At 52.2% G+C, this 15,243-nt stretch overlaps 1 protein-coding gene across 1 annotated transcript in view; it reads left to right on the forward strand.

Annotated features, from left to right (window-relative positions):
* The first annotated feature begins 6,115 nt into the window (after positions 1–6,115).
* LOC116937224 (transcription elongation factor SPT6-like) overlaps positions 6,116–15,243 on the forward strand; it is a 67,611-nt gene continuing 58,483 nt past the window's right edge. The window contains exons 1-2 of the mRNA XM_076057111.1: positions 6,116–7,776; positions 10,313–10,418. The gene's annotated coding sequence lies outside the window, so the exon portion shown is untranslated. The remainder of the gene's footprint in view (positions 7,777–10,312; positions 10,419–15,243) is intronic.

The following is a 15,243-nucleotide window of genomic DNA, read 5'->3' on the forward strand; positions in this document are numbered from 1 at the left end:
TTCGTGGTGGGAGAGGGGCCGTGGTTTGAGGGGGGCGGGGCGAGTGGAGGAGGCGGGGCCAGAGGAGACGCCGCCCACCAATGGACCGCAGCTCGCTGCTCTGACGTGTTCGTGGTGGGGGAGGGGCGTGGTTTGAGGGGGGCGGAGCGAGTGGCGGAGGCGGGGCCAGAGGAGACGCCGCCCACCAATGGACCACAGAGCTCGCTGCTCTGACGTCTTCGTGGTGGGGGAGGGGCGTGGTTTGAGGGGGGCGGGGTGAGTGGAGGAGGCGGGGCCAGAGGAGACGCCGTCCACCAATGGACCACAGCTCGCTGCTCTGACGTCTTCGTGGTGGGGGAGGGGGCGTGGTTTGAGGGGGGCGTGGCAATTAAAGTTTTCACTTTACAGTTTATTTAGCCTCGTGAGGCCATTCTGCAACAACAACAACAACCACAAACAAACTAACAAAAAAACTGAAAACATGAACGAGAAAAAAATCATCTTCAAGTGACTTTGTGGGTAATGTTGTAGCTCTGTGCAAAAAAAAACCGGAAAATCCATGAGGGGGAAAAACTAAAAAAAAAGACCCAGCAAAAAATATTCCTGCAAAAATGCCACCGTACATTAAAACCAACGCCGCCTGCAACAAATGGCAGTGGGATGCAAAGTCAAACAACAACAACAACAATAACCACGACCACAACGAGAGACAACTTTAGATTAAAGGTCCGTCAGTCTCGCTTGTATATATGGATAGCCTCATGAACGAATCTGTCACGGTAGCCAGATGGCTTGCAGAGAACCTCAGTCTTTATAAAAAAAAAATCAATAAAAACGCCGTTTAAAAGTTAAACAAATTAAATGCCCACCGCCGCCACTTCTTTCAAAATGTTTCTTGCCGCTGGTTTTTTTTACACCTGATGACGGCCGTTCGCGTTACGGTCGAAACGTCGTGAGAGTTTTTTTATTGTTTTTTATGTAAATATTTTTATTGTTATTTTATTGTGATGATGATGATGACCGTTCGCGTTACGGTCGAAACGTCGTGAGAATTTTTTATTGTTTTTTATATTTTTTTTTATTTTATTGTGATGATGATGATGACCGTTCGCGTTACGGTCGAAACGTCGTGAGAATTTTTTATTGGTTTATATATATTTGTATTGTTATTTTATTGTATTACAATAATTGTATTGTTTTATATTTTTATTGTTATTGTATTGTTTCCCTTCTACGTGGTGGTGACTTTACCGAAAGAATCAAGGATAATAATTTTATTGTTTTACAATAATTGTATTGTTTTACAATAATTGTATTGTTTTATATTTTTATTATTTTATTGTTTCCCTATCTACGTGGTGGTGACTTTACCCAAAGAACCAAGAATAATAATTTTATTGTTTTACAATAATTGTATTGTTTTATATTTTTATTATTATTTTATTGTTTCCCTATCTACGTGGTGGTGACTTTACCCAGAGAACCAAGAATAATAATTTTATTGTTTTACAATAATTGTATTGTTTTATATTTTTATTGTTATTTTATTGTTTCCCCTTCTACGTGATGGTGACTTTACCCAAAGAACCAAGAATAATAATGTTATTGTGTTACAATAATTGTATTGTTTTATATTTTTATTGTTATTTTATTGTTTTACAATAATTGTATTGTTTTATATTTTTATTATTTTATTGTTTTCCTATCTACGTGGTGGTGACTTTACCCAAAGAACCAAGAATAATAATTTTATTGTTTTACAATAATTGTATTGTTTTATATTTTTATTATTATTTTATTGTTTCCCTATCTACGTGGTGGTGACTTTACCCAGAGAACCAAGAATAATAATTTTATTGTTTTACAATAATTGTATTGTTTTATATTTTTATTGTTATTTTATTGTTTCCCCTTCTACGTGATGGTGACTTTACCCAAAGAACCAAGAATAATAATTTTATTGTTTTACAATAATTGTATTGTTTTATAGTTTTTATTGTTATTTTATTGTTTTACAATAATTGTATTGTTTTATATTTGTATTGTTATTTTATTGTTTCCCTATCTACGTGGTGGTGACTTTACCGAAAGAACCAAGAATATTGTAAATCAATAAAATTATTATTCTTGGTTTCTTTCGGTAAAGTCACCACCACATAGATAGGGAAACAATAAAATAACAATAAAAATATGAAACAATACAATTATTGTAAAACAATACAATTATTATTCTTGGTTCTTTCGGTAAAGTCACCACCACGTTCAAGGGGAAACAATAAAATGACAATAAAAATATAAAACAATACAATTATTGTAAAACAATAAAATTATTATTCTTGGTTCTTTCGGTAAAGTCACCACCACGTTCAAGGGGAAACAATAAAATGACAATAAAAATATAAAACAATACAATTATTGTAAAACAATAAAATTATTATTCTTGGTTCTTTGGGTAAAGTCACCACCACATAGATAGGGAAACAATAAAATAACAATAAAAATATAAAGCAATACAATTATTGTAAAACAATACAATTATTATTCTTGGTTCTTTCGGTAAAGTCACCACCACGTTGAAGGGGAAACAATAAAATAACAATAAAAAATATATAAAACAATAAAAAAAATTCTCACGACGTTTCGACCATAACACAAACGGTCATCATCACACCTGATAATTTTGTATTGTTTTATATATATATATATTTATTATTTTATTATTTGCCCTTCAACGTGGTGACTTTACCGAGAGAGCTAAGCATACGAATGAGGAGATGAGGGACGAGAATTCAAACGTACCTAAGAAAAATAAAAAAAAGGTTTTTGTTTGAATGCCCGTCTCTCATCATCTGTTTGTATTTAACCCCCGTGCAAGTTCAACGTTCTCAACCTGCTGCGTTGATGTCCACCCTACGTGCTTATTTGTCTTTTTTTCAAACCACCTGATGAACATCGCTTTGCGTCGCGGGTCGAGACGTCTTCGCGATTGATTCAATTTGAAATGTAACTTCACGGTATGTCTGCACGACGGAAAAGTTTCGAGCGAAGATCTCATTTGGCAGCGATTCAAGTCGCAGTTTATTGGCGATAGCATTCGAGACCCCCATCGATGGCAGGTTTTTGTACGGCAATAAGGGAATGTGACGCTGGTAAATGAGCGAAGACCTGAGGTCGCATTTGGTCCTCGAAACAGCGAGGAGATCCAGCAGCAGGTAGTCTGCTGATTTTTTTTTCGTGAGTACATCTCCACGCATATATATAAAAGGCAACGTTGTGATCGTGTGTGTCTGTTCAAAATGTTTAGCGTACTTACAGACATGCAACAAACTGGAAATTTGCCACGTGGGTGCTTTACAGACTGTACACCGTGCAAACATTATACAAAAAACACGTGCGCGGGTCACGTGACAGATTTGACGAGCTGTGACGTCAGAGCTGTCACGTGACCCGCGCACGTGGAAGCGCAACGCATTGTAGTGTAGTGGTTAGCGCTGTGTGTGTGTGTGTCTGTGTGTGTGTGTCTGTGTGTGTGTGTCTGTGTGTCTGTGTGTGTGTGTCACTGTGTGTGTCACTGTGTGTGTATCTGTGTGTGTGTCTGTGTGTGTGTCACTGTGTGTGTGTGTGTCACTGTGTATGTGTGTGTCACTGTGTGTGTGTCTGTGTGTGTGTGTGTCTGTGTGTCTGTGTGTGTCTGTGTGTCTGTGTGTGTGTGCGTGTGTGTGTGTCTGTGTATGTGTGTCACTGTGTGTGTGTGTCTGTGTGTGTCTGTGTGTGTGTGTCACTGTGTGTGTGTCTGTGTGTGTCACTGTGTGTGTGTGTCTGTGTGTGTCACTGTGTGTGTGCCTGTGTGTGTGCCTGTGTGTGTGCCTGTGTGTGTGTATCTGTGTGTGTGTGTATCTGTGTGTGTGTGTGTCTGTGTGTGTGTGTGTATCTGTGTGTGTGTGTGTCTGTGTGTGTGTGTCTGTGTGTGTGTCACTGTGTGTGTGTATTTGTGTGTGTGTGTCTGTGTGTGTGTGTATCTGTGTGTGTCTGTGTGTGTGTATCTGTGTGTGTCTGTGTGTGTGTCTGTGTGTGTCTGTGTGTGTGTCTGTGTGTGTGTCTGTGTGTGTCTGTGTGTGTGTCTGTGTGTGTGTGTGGGGAGCGGTAGTGTAGTAGCGGGTTAGCGCTACGCCGCGCTACGAACCCGGCTCCCCAAGTTCGATTCCCGCTCACGGCCACCACCACCACCACCGGTGAACGACTATTTCAACCGGTCCTGGGCCTCCCCTAGGTCGACTCAGCCTCAAACGAGTAACTACTGTTGTGGTGTGAACATCGCCACTGGGGAGACAAAGGCGGCCGGGCGTGGTGAACCCAAGTCCCGTGAATAAATAAGTTCTGGTGCAGGCTAGGTGCATGAGGGGGAGGAGGTCACGTGACAGGCCCTGCAGGTGCCAGGCTAGGTGCACGAGGAGGAGGTCACGGGACAGACCCCGCAGGTGCCAGGCTAGGTGCATGAGGATGTCACGTGACAGACCCTGCAGGTGACATGGGTTGTACCGCTGTGCCAGGCTAGGTGCATGAGGTGCAGGTCACGTGACAGACCCTGCAGGTGCCGTGGGTTGTACTGCTGTGCCAGGCTAGGTGCATGAGGAGGAGGAGGTCACGTGACAGACCCAGCAGGTGACATGGGTTGTACTGCTGTGCCAGGCTAGGTGCACGAGGAGGAGGTCACGTGACAGACCCTGCAGGTGACATGGGTTGTACTGCTGTGCCAGGCTAGGTGCATGAGGAGGAGGATGTCACGTGACAGACCCTACAGGTGACATGGGTTGTACTGCTGTGCCAGGCTAGGTGCACGAGGAGGAGGTCACGTGACAGACCCTGCAGGTGACATGGGTTGTACTGCTGTACCAGGCTAGGTGCACGAGGAGGAGGTCACATGACAGACTTAGCAGGTGACATGGGTTGTACTGCTGTACCAGGCTAGGTGCACGAGGAGGAGGTCACGTGACAGACCTTGCAGGTGACATGGGTTGTACAGCTGTGCCAGGCTAGGTGCATGAGGAACAGGTCACGTGACAGGCCCTGCAGGTGCCATGGGTTGTACCGCTGTGCCAGGCTAGGTGCATGAGGAGGAGGTCACGGGGGGGGGGAGGGAAACACAGCACGTGACGGTCGGCTCGTCCAATAGGAAATCGTCTCGCGCCAGGCCCTGTCCCGCCTGAGCGGTTTGGGGGCTCCCGGAAAGTCGCCATCGGTCGCTTCGAACACGCGCGGACTCTCAACTCTCCTCTCGCTGTGTCTCTTCTCTCTTCTCTCTCCCTGCGTGAGAGAAGTCGTGGGGAGGGAGGGAGGGAGGGACGAGGTGAGCGAGCGAGTGAGTGTTGGTGAGTTGTGAGGTTCTTATAGATTCGCTTCGCTGTATTTAGGTGAAGGACCGTGTCTGGTCGGATTGCTTGGCCGGGTGATGCCTCGGGTTCCCCGGCAGGTTGGCTAGGCGAATGCCCAGGCTTCGGCCTAGGGGCTTCGTTTAAAACGCTCAACTCTCCTCTCTTCTCTCTCCGTCCTCGTCGGGGGTCTGCGTGAGAGAAGTCGTGGGGAGGGGGAGGGACGAGATGAGCGAGCGAGTGAGTGGTGAGTTGTGAGGTTCTTATAGATTCGCTTCGCTGCATTTAGGTGAAGGACCGTGTTTGGTCGGATTGCTTGGCCGGGTGATGCTTCGGGTTCCCCGGCAGGTTGGCTAGGCGAGTGCCCAGGCTTCGGCCTAGGGGCTTCGTTTAAGTCGCTCAACTCTCCTCTCTTCTCTCTCCGTCCTCGTCGGGGGTCTGCGTGAGAGAAGTCGTGGGGAGGGAGGGACGAGGCGAGCGAGCGAGTGAGTATTGGTGAGTTGTGAGGTTCTTATAGATTTGCTTCGCTGCATTGGGTGAGGGACCGTGTCTGGTCGGATTGCTTCGGCCGGGTGATGCCTCGGGTTCCCCGGCAGGTTGACTAGGCGAGTGCCTAGGCTTCGGCCTAGGGATTTAGTTTAAGTCGCTCAACTCTCCTCTCTCTCTTCTCTCTCCGTCCTCGTCGGGGGTCTGCGTGAGAGAAGTCGTGGGGAGGGAGGGACGAGGCGAGCGAGCGAGTGAGTATTGGTGAGTTGTGAGGTTCTTATAGATTTGCTTCGCTGCATTGGGTGAGGGACCGTGTCTGGTCGGATTGCTTCGGCCGGGTGATGCCTCGGGTTCCCCGGCAGGTTGACTAGGCGAGTGCCTAGGCTTCGGCCTAGGGATTTAGTTTAAGTCGCTCAACTCTCCTCTCTCTCTTCTCTCTCCGTCCTCGTCGGGGGTCTGCGTGAGAGAAGTCGTGGGGAGGGAGGGACGAGGTGAGTGAGTGAGTTAGTGGTGAATTGTGAGGTTCTTATAGATTCGCTTCGCTGCATTTAGGCGAAGGACCGTGTCTGGTCGGATTGCTTGGCCGGGTGATGCCTCGGGTTCCCCGGCAGGTTGGCTAGGCGAGTGCCCAGGCTTCGGCCTAGCGGTTTCGTTTAAGTCGCTCAACTCTCCTCTCTCTCTCTTCTCTCTCCGTCCTCGTCGGGGGTCTGCGTGAGAGAAGTCGTGGTGAGGGAGGGACGAGATGAGCGAGCGAGTGAGTGGAGAGTTGTGAGGTTCTTATAGATTCGCTTCGCTGCATTGGGTGAGGGACCGTGTCTGGTCGGATTGCTTGGCCGTGTGATGCCTCGGGTTCCCCGGCAGGTTGGCTAGGCGAATGCCCAGGCTTCGGCCTAGGGGCTTCGTTTAAGTCGCTCAACTCTCCTCTCTCTCTTCTCTCTCCGTCCTCGTCGGGGGTCTGCGTGAGAGAAGTCGTGGTGAAGGAGGGACGAGATGAGCGAGCGAGTGAGTGGAGAGTTGTGAGGTTCTTATAGATTCGCTTCGCTGCATTGGGTGAGGGACCGTGTCCGGTCGGATTGCTTGGCCGGGTGATGCCTCGGGTTCCCCGGCAGGTTGGCTAGGCGAGTGCCCAGGCTTCGGCCTAGGGGCTTCGTTTAAGTCGCTCAACTCTCCTCTCTTCTCTCTCCGTCCTCGTCGGGGGTCTGCGTGAGAGAAGTCGTGGTGAGGGAGGGACGAGAAGAGCGAGCGAGTGAGTTGTGAGGTTCTGACTAATGCAGCCAGCTATATGGCTGCAGGGTTTGGTGGTTACATGTTGCTTATGTAGTTTATTATTCAAAATTCGGTCACAGTCCCTATGATCACCGTTACATTGCATTTATGGCTTGATTTTTTGGTGATTTCGAAAACGGTTTTTTTTGTTTTGGCCATGTTTTTGTTTGTTGTAGTACGGAGTTAGATGTAATGGCCTTTATCTAAAGTTGTCTCTTGTGATTGTTGTTGTTTCACTTGCATCCCACTGGGAGTTTTTGGCACGCAGCGTTGGTGTACGGTGCTTTTTATGGGATATGTTGCTGTTTGTTTTCCTGGATTTTCTGTTTCACAGTCACATAGTCACTTTAAGATGTTTTTTTTTGTCCGTGTTTTTTCGTTGTCTTTTGTTTGTTGCGGTTGCACCCGATTCAAGAGCCGAATGGCTCATAGTGCTACACCAAGTAAATGAAAACTGAAACTTAAACGGAATCGCTTGGGTGGATTGGGTGAGGGACCGTGTCCGGTCGGATCGCTTGGCCCGCGTGATGCCTCGGGTTCCCCGGGCAGCTTGGCTAGGCGAGTGCCCAGGCTTCGCCTAGGGGTTTCGTTTACGTCGCTCAACTCGCTCTCTCTATCCTCGCCAGGGTCTGCGTGAGAGAAGTCGTGGGGAGGCAGGGAGGGACGGACTCTTGAGGTGAGTGAGTGAGTGGTTTGTGATGCTGAGGTTCTGGTAGATTCTGCTCGGTGCATTTGGTGAGGGACCCGTGTTGGTTCGCTTGGCTGGGTGATGCATCGGCTTTTTTTCCCGGGGGGCTTGGCTAGGCGAGACCGCAGGCTTCGGCCTAGGTGTTTCGCTTGCGGCGCTCAACTTTAATCGTCTCTCGCTCGTCCTCCTAGCCGGGGTCTGCGCGAGAGAAGTCGTGGGGAGGGAGGAGGGACGAGGTGAGTGAGTGGTGTTGGTGAAGTTCTGATAGATTCGCCTCAGTACATGGGGTGTGGGACCGTTTTCGGGCCTTGTCTTTTGGCCGGGTGATGTCTCGGGTTACCCGGCGGCTTGGCTAGGCGAGTGCCCGGGCTTCGGCCTATGTGTTTTTGTTTACGGCGCTCAAATCTCCTCGTCTCTCGCTCGCCCTCCTAGCCGGGGTCTGCGTGAGAGAAGTCGTGGGGAGGGAGGAGGGACGAGTTGAGTGAGTGAGTGGTGCTGGTGAGGTTCTGATAGATTCGCCTCAGTACATGGGGTGTGGGACCGGTTTCGGGCCGTGTCTTTTGGCCGGGTGATGTCTCGGGTTACCCGGCGGCTTGGCTAGGCGAGTGCCCAGGCTTCGGCCTATGTGTTTTTGTTTACGGCGCTCAAATCTCCTCGTCTCTCGCTTTCGTGCTCTCTCCGTCCTCCCCCTCGATCGCTCTTTTGCGCGAGAGAATTCGTGGGGAGGGAAGGGACGACTCCCGAGGTGAGTGAGTTGAGGGGTGGTGGTGGTGGTGGTGAAGTTCTGCTAGATTCGCCTCCGTGCATGGCGTGTGGGAGCGGGTCGCTTGGCCGTGTGATGCCTCGGGCTCCCCGGCGCCGTGGCTAGGCAAGGTCTTAGGCTTAGGCCTGGCTCGTGTCCCCCTCTCGCTCTCTCTCTCCCTCCTCGCCTGAGTCTGCGTGACAGAAGTCGTGGGGGAGGGAGCGTTCGAGGTGAGTTAGCAGCGAGTGGTGGTGGTGGTGAGGTTTCTTGATAGATTCGCCTCGGTGCATCGGGTGACGGACCGGTTAGGAGCCTGGTCGTTTGGCCGGGTGATGCCTCAGGGGTTTCCCGCGGCGTGACTAGGCGAGGTCCTAGGCTTCGGCCTATGAGTTTCGTTTTCGTCGCTAAACTCTCCTCGTGTCTCTCTCTCTCAGGTCTCGCTCGCTCTCTGCGTGAGAGAAGTCGTGGGGAGGGGAAGGACAACTTCTGAGGTGAGCGAGTCGTAAGGTTCTGCAGTGGACCGGTTCGAGGTGGGTCGCTTGGCGGGATGATGCCTCGAGTTCCCCGCCGGCTTGGCTAGGCGAGGTCCTAGGCTTCGGCCTAGGGGTTTCGCTCAACTCTTCCCTCCCCCACCCTCGCTCTCATCGTCTCGCTCGCTGTCCTCGCCGGGGGTCGGCGAGAGAGAAATCGTGGGGAGGGGGAGGAACGACTTCAGCGGCAAGTGAGTGGCGAGGTTCTGCTAGATTCATCTCAGTGCATGGGAGGGGGCGGGTCGAGCCGTTTGGCGGGGTGGGGTCTCGGCTTCCCCGGCGGGGCGGTTAGGCGAGGGCCGAGGCTTCGGCCTAGAGTTTGGCGGTGTCCGCGATGTTTTGTTAGGCTTTAGGGGTTTTGCGAAATCTGCGACGGGAGATCAGGAGGTTGGGGAGGGGGGGGGACCCCCCTGAGGTGATTGTGTGGTGGTGAGGTTTTCCTGAAATTCCTCTCTGCCGTGTCTTAGTTACAGCAGTGGACGGGGTGGGGGGGTAACGGTTTTCGTTGCTTGGCGCGGTGATGCCTCGGGTTCCACGGCCGAGTGGCTAGGCGAGCACCGAGGCTTCGGCCTAGGGGTTTCGCGGTGTCGCTCCGACGGTATAGATCGATAGATCGATCTGTGCGGAGTGCGTGGTCCTGCACTTGCCCCCTCCACTCTGTTAGGAACCGTTCCTCGGTCGGCTCGGCCTCAAATGTGTACCTGGTGCTGTCGGTGAGTAGCAGTAGTGAGAGAGGCAGAGGCATTTGCCACGTTGAAGGCCTTCATAGGCGCTGCTGCTACCTCGCTACTAACAGCACAGTCTGCTAAGGCTACACGGGGGATCTTTGTCCTGTGTGTGTGTGTTTTGGTGTGGGGAGCGGTGGTGCAGCGGTTAGCGCTACCCTGCGCTACGAACCCGACGGGCCCCGGGGTTCGATTCCCTGCGCGCTCACTGGGCCTCCCCTAGATCGACTCGGCCTCAAATGAGTGCCCTGCTGTAGCGGTGTGTGTAGTAAACATCGCCACTGGGGAGACGAAGGGCGGTCTGGCGGGGTTGCTGGTGTGGCCACCATCCCCACACACACACACACACCACCCCCTCTGTGTGTAGCCACAGTGCCGGTAACCTTCGTAAGGCGCTGCTGCTGTTACTCGCAAACTCGCAGCACCTGCCCCCTCCAGCGCTGTGTGGGCTACACGGGGGGCAGATTTGTCTTTGTGTCACCGTCGATTCTTTCTGCCTGTCTCTCTCTCTCTGTCCGTCTGCCCAGGCCTGCCCCGGTTGTTTCCCACCCAGACGGACTGCGGACGGAGGCGGTGAAGGGACCACCACCACCACCCACCACCACCACCACCACCACCGCCACGTGAGACTCGGTGAGACAGCAGAGAGGCCTCCGGGTGGTGCCGGGCTGAGAGGGAGGCGCGCGGGGTTAGATGCCGAGAGAGACACTTGTAGCAGGCTGTAGGGCCAAGTGCTGTTAGCGAGCACCTACAGACACACAGACAAAGGTCCCCCGTGTAGCCTGTAACAGGCTGTAGGGCCAAGTGCTGTTAGCGAGAACCTACAGAGACACAGACAAAGATCCCCCGTGTAGCCTGTAACAGGCTGTAGGGCCAAGTGCTGTTAGCGAGAACCTACAGAGACACAGACAAAGATCCCCCGTGTAGCCTGTAACAGGCTGTAGGGCCAAGTGCTGTTAGCGAGAACCTACAGAGACACAGACAAAGATCCCCCGTGTAGCCTGTAACAGGCTGGAGGGCCAAGTGCTGTTAGCGAGAACCTACAGAGACACAGACAAAGATCCCCCGTGTAGCCTGTAACAGGCTGTAGGGGCAAGTGCTGTTAGCGAGAACCTACAGAGACACAGACAAAGATCCCCCGTGTAGCCTGTAACAGTCTGTAGGGACAAGTGCTGCTAGCGAGCACCTACAGACACACAGACACAGACAAAGGTCCCCCGTGTAGCCTGTAACAGGCTGTAGGGGCAAGTGCTGTTAGCGAGCACCTACAGACATACAGACACAGACAAAGGTCCCCCGTGTAGCCTGTAACAGGCTGTAGGGGCAAGTGCTGTTAGCGAGAACCTACAGACACAGACAAAGATCCCCCGTTTAGCCTGTAACAGGCTGGAGGGCCAAGTGCTGTTAGCGAGCACCTACAGACACACAGACAAAGGTCCCCCGTGTAGCCTGTAACAGACTGTAGGGGCAAGTGCTGTTAGCGAGCACCTACAGACACACAGACACAGACAAAGGTCCCCCGTGTAGCCTGTAACAGGCTGTAGGGGCAAGTGCTGTTAGCGAGAACCTACAGAGACACAGACAAAGGTCCCCTGTGTAGCCTGTAACAGGCTGTAGGGCCAAGTGCTGTTAGCGAGAACCTACAGAGACAGACAAAGATCCCCCGTGTAGCCTGTAATAGGCTGTAGGGCCAAGTGCTGTTAGCGAGAACCTACAGAGACACAGACAAAGATCCCCCGTGTAGCCTGTAACAGGCTGGAGGGCCAAGTGCTGTTAGCGAGCACCTACAGACACAGACAAAGATCCCCCGTGTAGCCTGTAACAGGCTGTAGGGGCAAGTGCTGTTAGCGAGAACCTACAGAGACACAGACAAAGATCCCCCGTGTAGCCTGTAACAGTCTGTAGGGACAAGTGCTGCTAGCGAGCACCTACAGACACAACAAAGACAAAGATCCCCCGTGTAGCCTGTAACAGGCTGTAGGGGCAAGTGCTGTTAGCGAGAACCTACAGACACAGACAAAGATCCCCCGTGTAGCCTGTAACAGGCTGTAGGGGCAAGTGCTGTTAGCGAGAACCTACAGAGACACAGACAAAGATCCCCCGTGTAGCCTGTAACAGTCTGTAGGGACAAGTGCTGCTAGCGAGCACCTACAGACACAGACAAAGGTCCCCCGTGTAGCCTGTAACAGGCTGTAGGGGCAAGTGCTGTTAGCGAGAACCTACAGACACAGACAAAGATCCCCCGTGTAGCCTGTAACAGGCTGGAGGGCCAAGTGCTGTTAGCGAGAACCTACAGAGACACAGACAAAGATCCCCCGTGTAGCCTGTAACAGTCTGTAGGGACAAGTGCTGTTAGCGAGCACCTACAGACACAGACAAAGATCCCCCGTGTAGCCTGTAACAGGCTGTAGGGGCAAGTGCTGTTAGCGAGAACCTACAGAGACACAGACAAAGATCCCCCGTGTAGCCTGTAACAGTCTGTAGGGACAAGTGCTGCTAGCGAGCACCTACAGACACAGACAAAGGTCCCCCGTGTAGCCTGTAACAGGCTGGAGGGCCAAGTGCTGTTAGCGAGCACCTACAGACACACAGACACGGACAAAGATCCCCCGTGTAGCCTGTAACAGGCTGTAGGGGCAAGTGCTGTTAGCGAGCACCTACAGACACACAGACAAAGGTCCCCCGTGTAGCCTGTAACAGACTGTAGGGGCAAGTGCTGTTAGCGAGCACCTACAGACACACAGACACAGACAAAGATCCCCCGTGTAGCCTGTAACAGGTTGTAGGGGCAAGTGCTGCTAGCGAGCACCTACAGACACACAGACAAAGGTCCCCCGTGTAGCCTGTAACAGACTGGAGGGCCAAGTGCTGTTAGCGAGCACCTACAGACACACAGACACAGACAAAGGTCCCCCGTGTAGCCTGTAACAGGCTGTAGGGGCAAGTGCTGTTAGCGAGTACCTACAGACACAACAAAGACAAAGATCCCCCGTGTAGCCTGTAACAGGTTGTAGGGCAAGTGCTGTTAGCGAGCACCTACAGACACACAGACACAGACAAAGATCCCCCGTGTAGCCTGTAACAGGTTGTAGGGCAAGTGCTGTTAGCGAGCACCTACAGACACACAGACACAGACAAAGGTCCCCCGTGTAGCCTGTAACAGGCTGTAGGGGCAAGTGCTGTTAGCGAGCACCTACAGACACACAGACACAGACAAAGGTCCCCCGTGTAGCCTGTAACAGGCTGTAGGGCCAAGTGCTGTTAGCGAGCACCTACAGACACAGACAGACAAAGATCCCCCGTGTAGCCTGTAACAGGCTGTAGGGGCAAGTGCTGTTAGCGAGCACCTACAGACACAGACAAAGGCCCCCCGTGTAGCCTGTAACAGGCTGTAGGGGCAAGGGCTGTTAGCGAGAACCTACAGAGACACAGACAAAGATCCCCCGTGTAGCCTGTAACAGGCTGGAGGGCCAAGTGCTGTTAGCGAGCACCTACAGACAGAGACAAAGATCCCCCGTGTAGCCTGTAACAAGCTGTAGGGGCAAGTGCTGCTAGCGAGCACCTACAGACACACACAGACACGGACAAAGATCCCCCGTGTAGCCTGTAACAGGCTGTAGGGGCAAGTGCTGCTAGCGAGCACCTACAGACACACAGACACAGACAAAGGTCCCCCGTGTAGCCTGTAACAGGCTGTAGGGGCAAGTGCTGTTAGCGAGCACCTACAGACACACAGACACGGACAAAGATCCCCCGTGTAGCCTGTAACATGCTGTAGGGGCAAGTGCTGTTAGCGAGCACCTACAGACACACAGACACAGACAAAGGTCCCCCGTGTAGCCTGTAACAGGCTGTAGGGGCAAGTGCTGTTAGCGAGCACCTACAGACACACAGACACAGACAAAGGTCCCCCGTGTAGCCTGTAACAGGCTGTAGGGGCAAGTGCTGCTAGCGAGCACCTACAGACACACAGACACAGACAAAGATCCCCCGTGTAGCCTGTAACAGGCTGTAGGGGCAAGTGCTGCTAGCGAGCACCTACAGACACACAGACACAGACAAAGGTCCCCTGTGTAGCCTGTAACAGACTGTAGGGGCAAGTGCTGTTAGCGAGCACCTACAGACACACAGACACGGACAAAGATCCCCCGTGTAGCCTGTAACATGCTGTAGGGGCAAGTGCTGTTAGCGAGCACCTACAGACACACACAGACACGGACAAAGATCCCCCGTGTAGCCTTGACAGACTGTAGGGGCAAGTGCTGTTAGCGAGCACCTACAGACACACACAGACACGGACAAAGATCCCCCGTGTAGCCTGTAACAGGCTGTAGGGGCAAGTGCTGTTAGCGAGCACCTACAGACACACAGACACAGACAAAGATCCCCCGTGTAGCCTGTAACAGGCTGTAGGGGCAAGTGCTGCTAGCGAGCACCTACAGACACAGACACAGACAAAGGTCCCCTGTGTAGCCTGTAACAGACTGTAGGGGCAAGTGCTGTTAGCGAGCACCTACAGACACACAGACACAGACAAAGGTCCCCCGTGTAGCCTGTAACAGGCTGGAGGGCCAAGTGCTGTTAGCGAGCACCTACCGACACACAGACACAGACAAAGATCCCCCGTGTAGCCTGTAACAGGCTGGAGGGCCAAGTGCTGTTAGCGAGCACCTACAGACACACAGACACAGACTAAGGTCCCCCGTGTAGCCTGTAACAGGCTGTAGGGGCAAGTGCTGTTAGCGAGCACCTACAGACACACAGACACGGACAAAGATCCCCCGTGTAGCCTGTAACAGGCTGTAGGGGCAAGTGCTGCTAGCGAGCACCTACAGACACACACAGACACGGACAAAGATCCCCCGTGTAGCCTGTAACAGACTGGAGGGCCAAGTGCTGTTAGCGAGCACCTACAGACACGGACAAAGATCCCCCGTGTAGCCTTGACAGACTGTAGGGGCAAGTGCTGTTAGCGAGCACCTACAGACATACAGACACAGACAAAGATCCCCCGTGTAGCCTTGACAGACTGTAGAGGCAAGTGCTGTTAGCGAGCACCTACAGACACACAGACACGGACAAAGATCCCCCGTGTAGCCTGTAACAGACTGTAGGGGCAAGTGCTGTTAGCGAGCACCTACAGACACACAGACAAAGGTCCCCCGTGTAGCCTGTAACAGACTGTAGGGGCAAGTGCTGTTAGCGAGCACCTACAGACACACAGACACAGACAAAGATCACCCGTGTAGTCTGTAACAGGCTGTAGGGGCAAGTGCTGCTAGCGAGCACCTATGAAGGCCGGAAAGGCACACGAGGGAGTGGGTGGCCAGCACCACGCCCGACCGCCTTTGTCTCCCCAGTGCTAGCGATGTTCACGACACACAGCACCAGGTACTCATTTGAGGCTGAGTCGACCTAGGGGAGGCCCGGGAGCGGTTCAGAGAATCGTCACTGGTGT

Source organism: Petromyzon marinus, chromosome 79 (assembly GCF_048934315.1).
Source record: "Petromyzon marinus isolate PM22_M1 ecotype Great Lakes invasive population chromosome 79, UKy_Petmar_22M1.pri1.0, whole genome shotgun sequence".
Classification (NCBI taxonomy): Eukaryota; Metazoa; Chordata; class Hyperoartia; order Petromyzontiformes; family Petromyzontidae; genus Petromyzon; species Petromyzon marinus.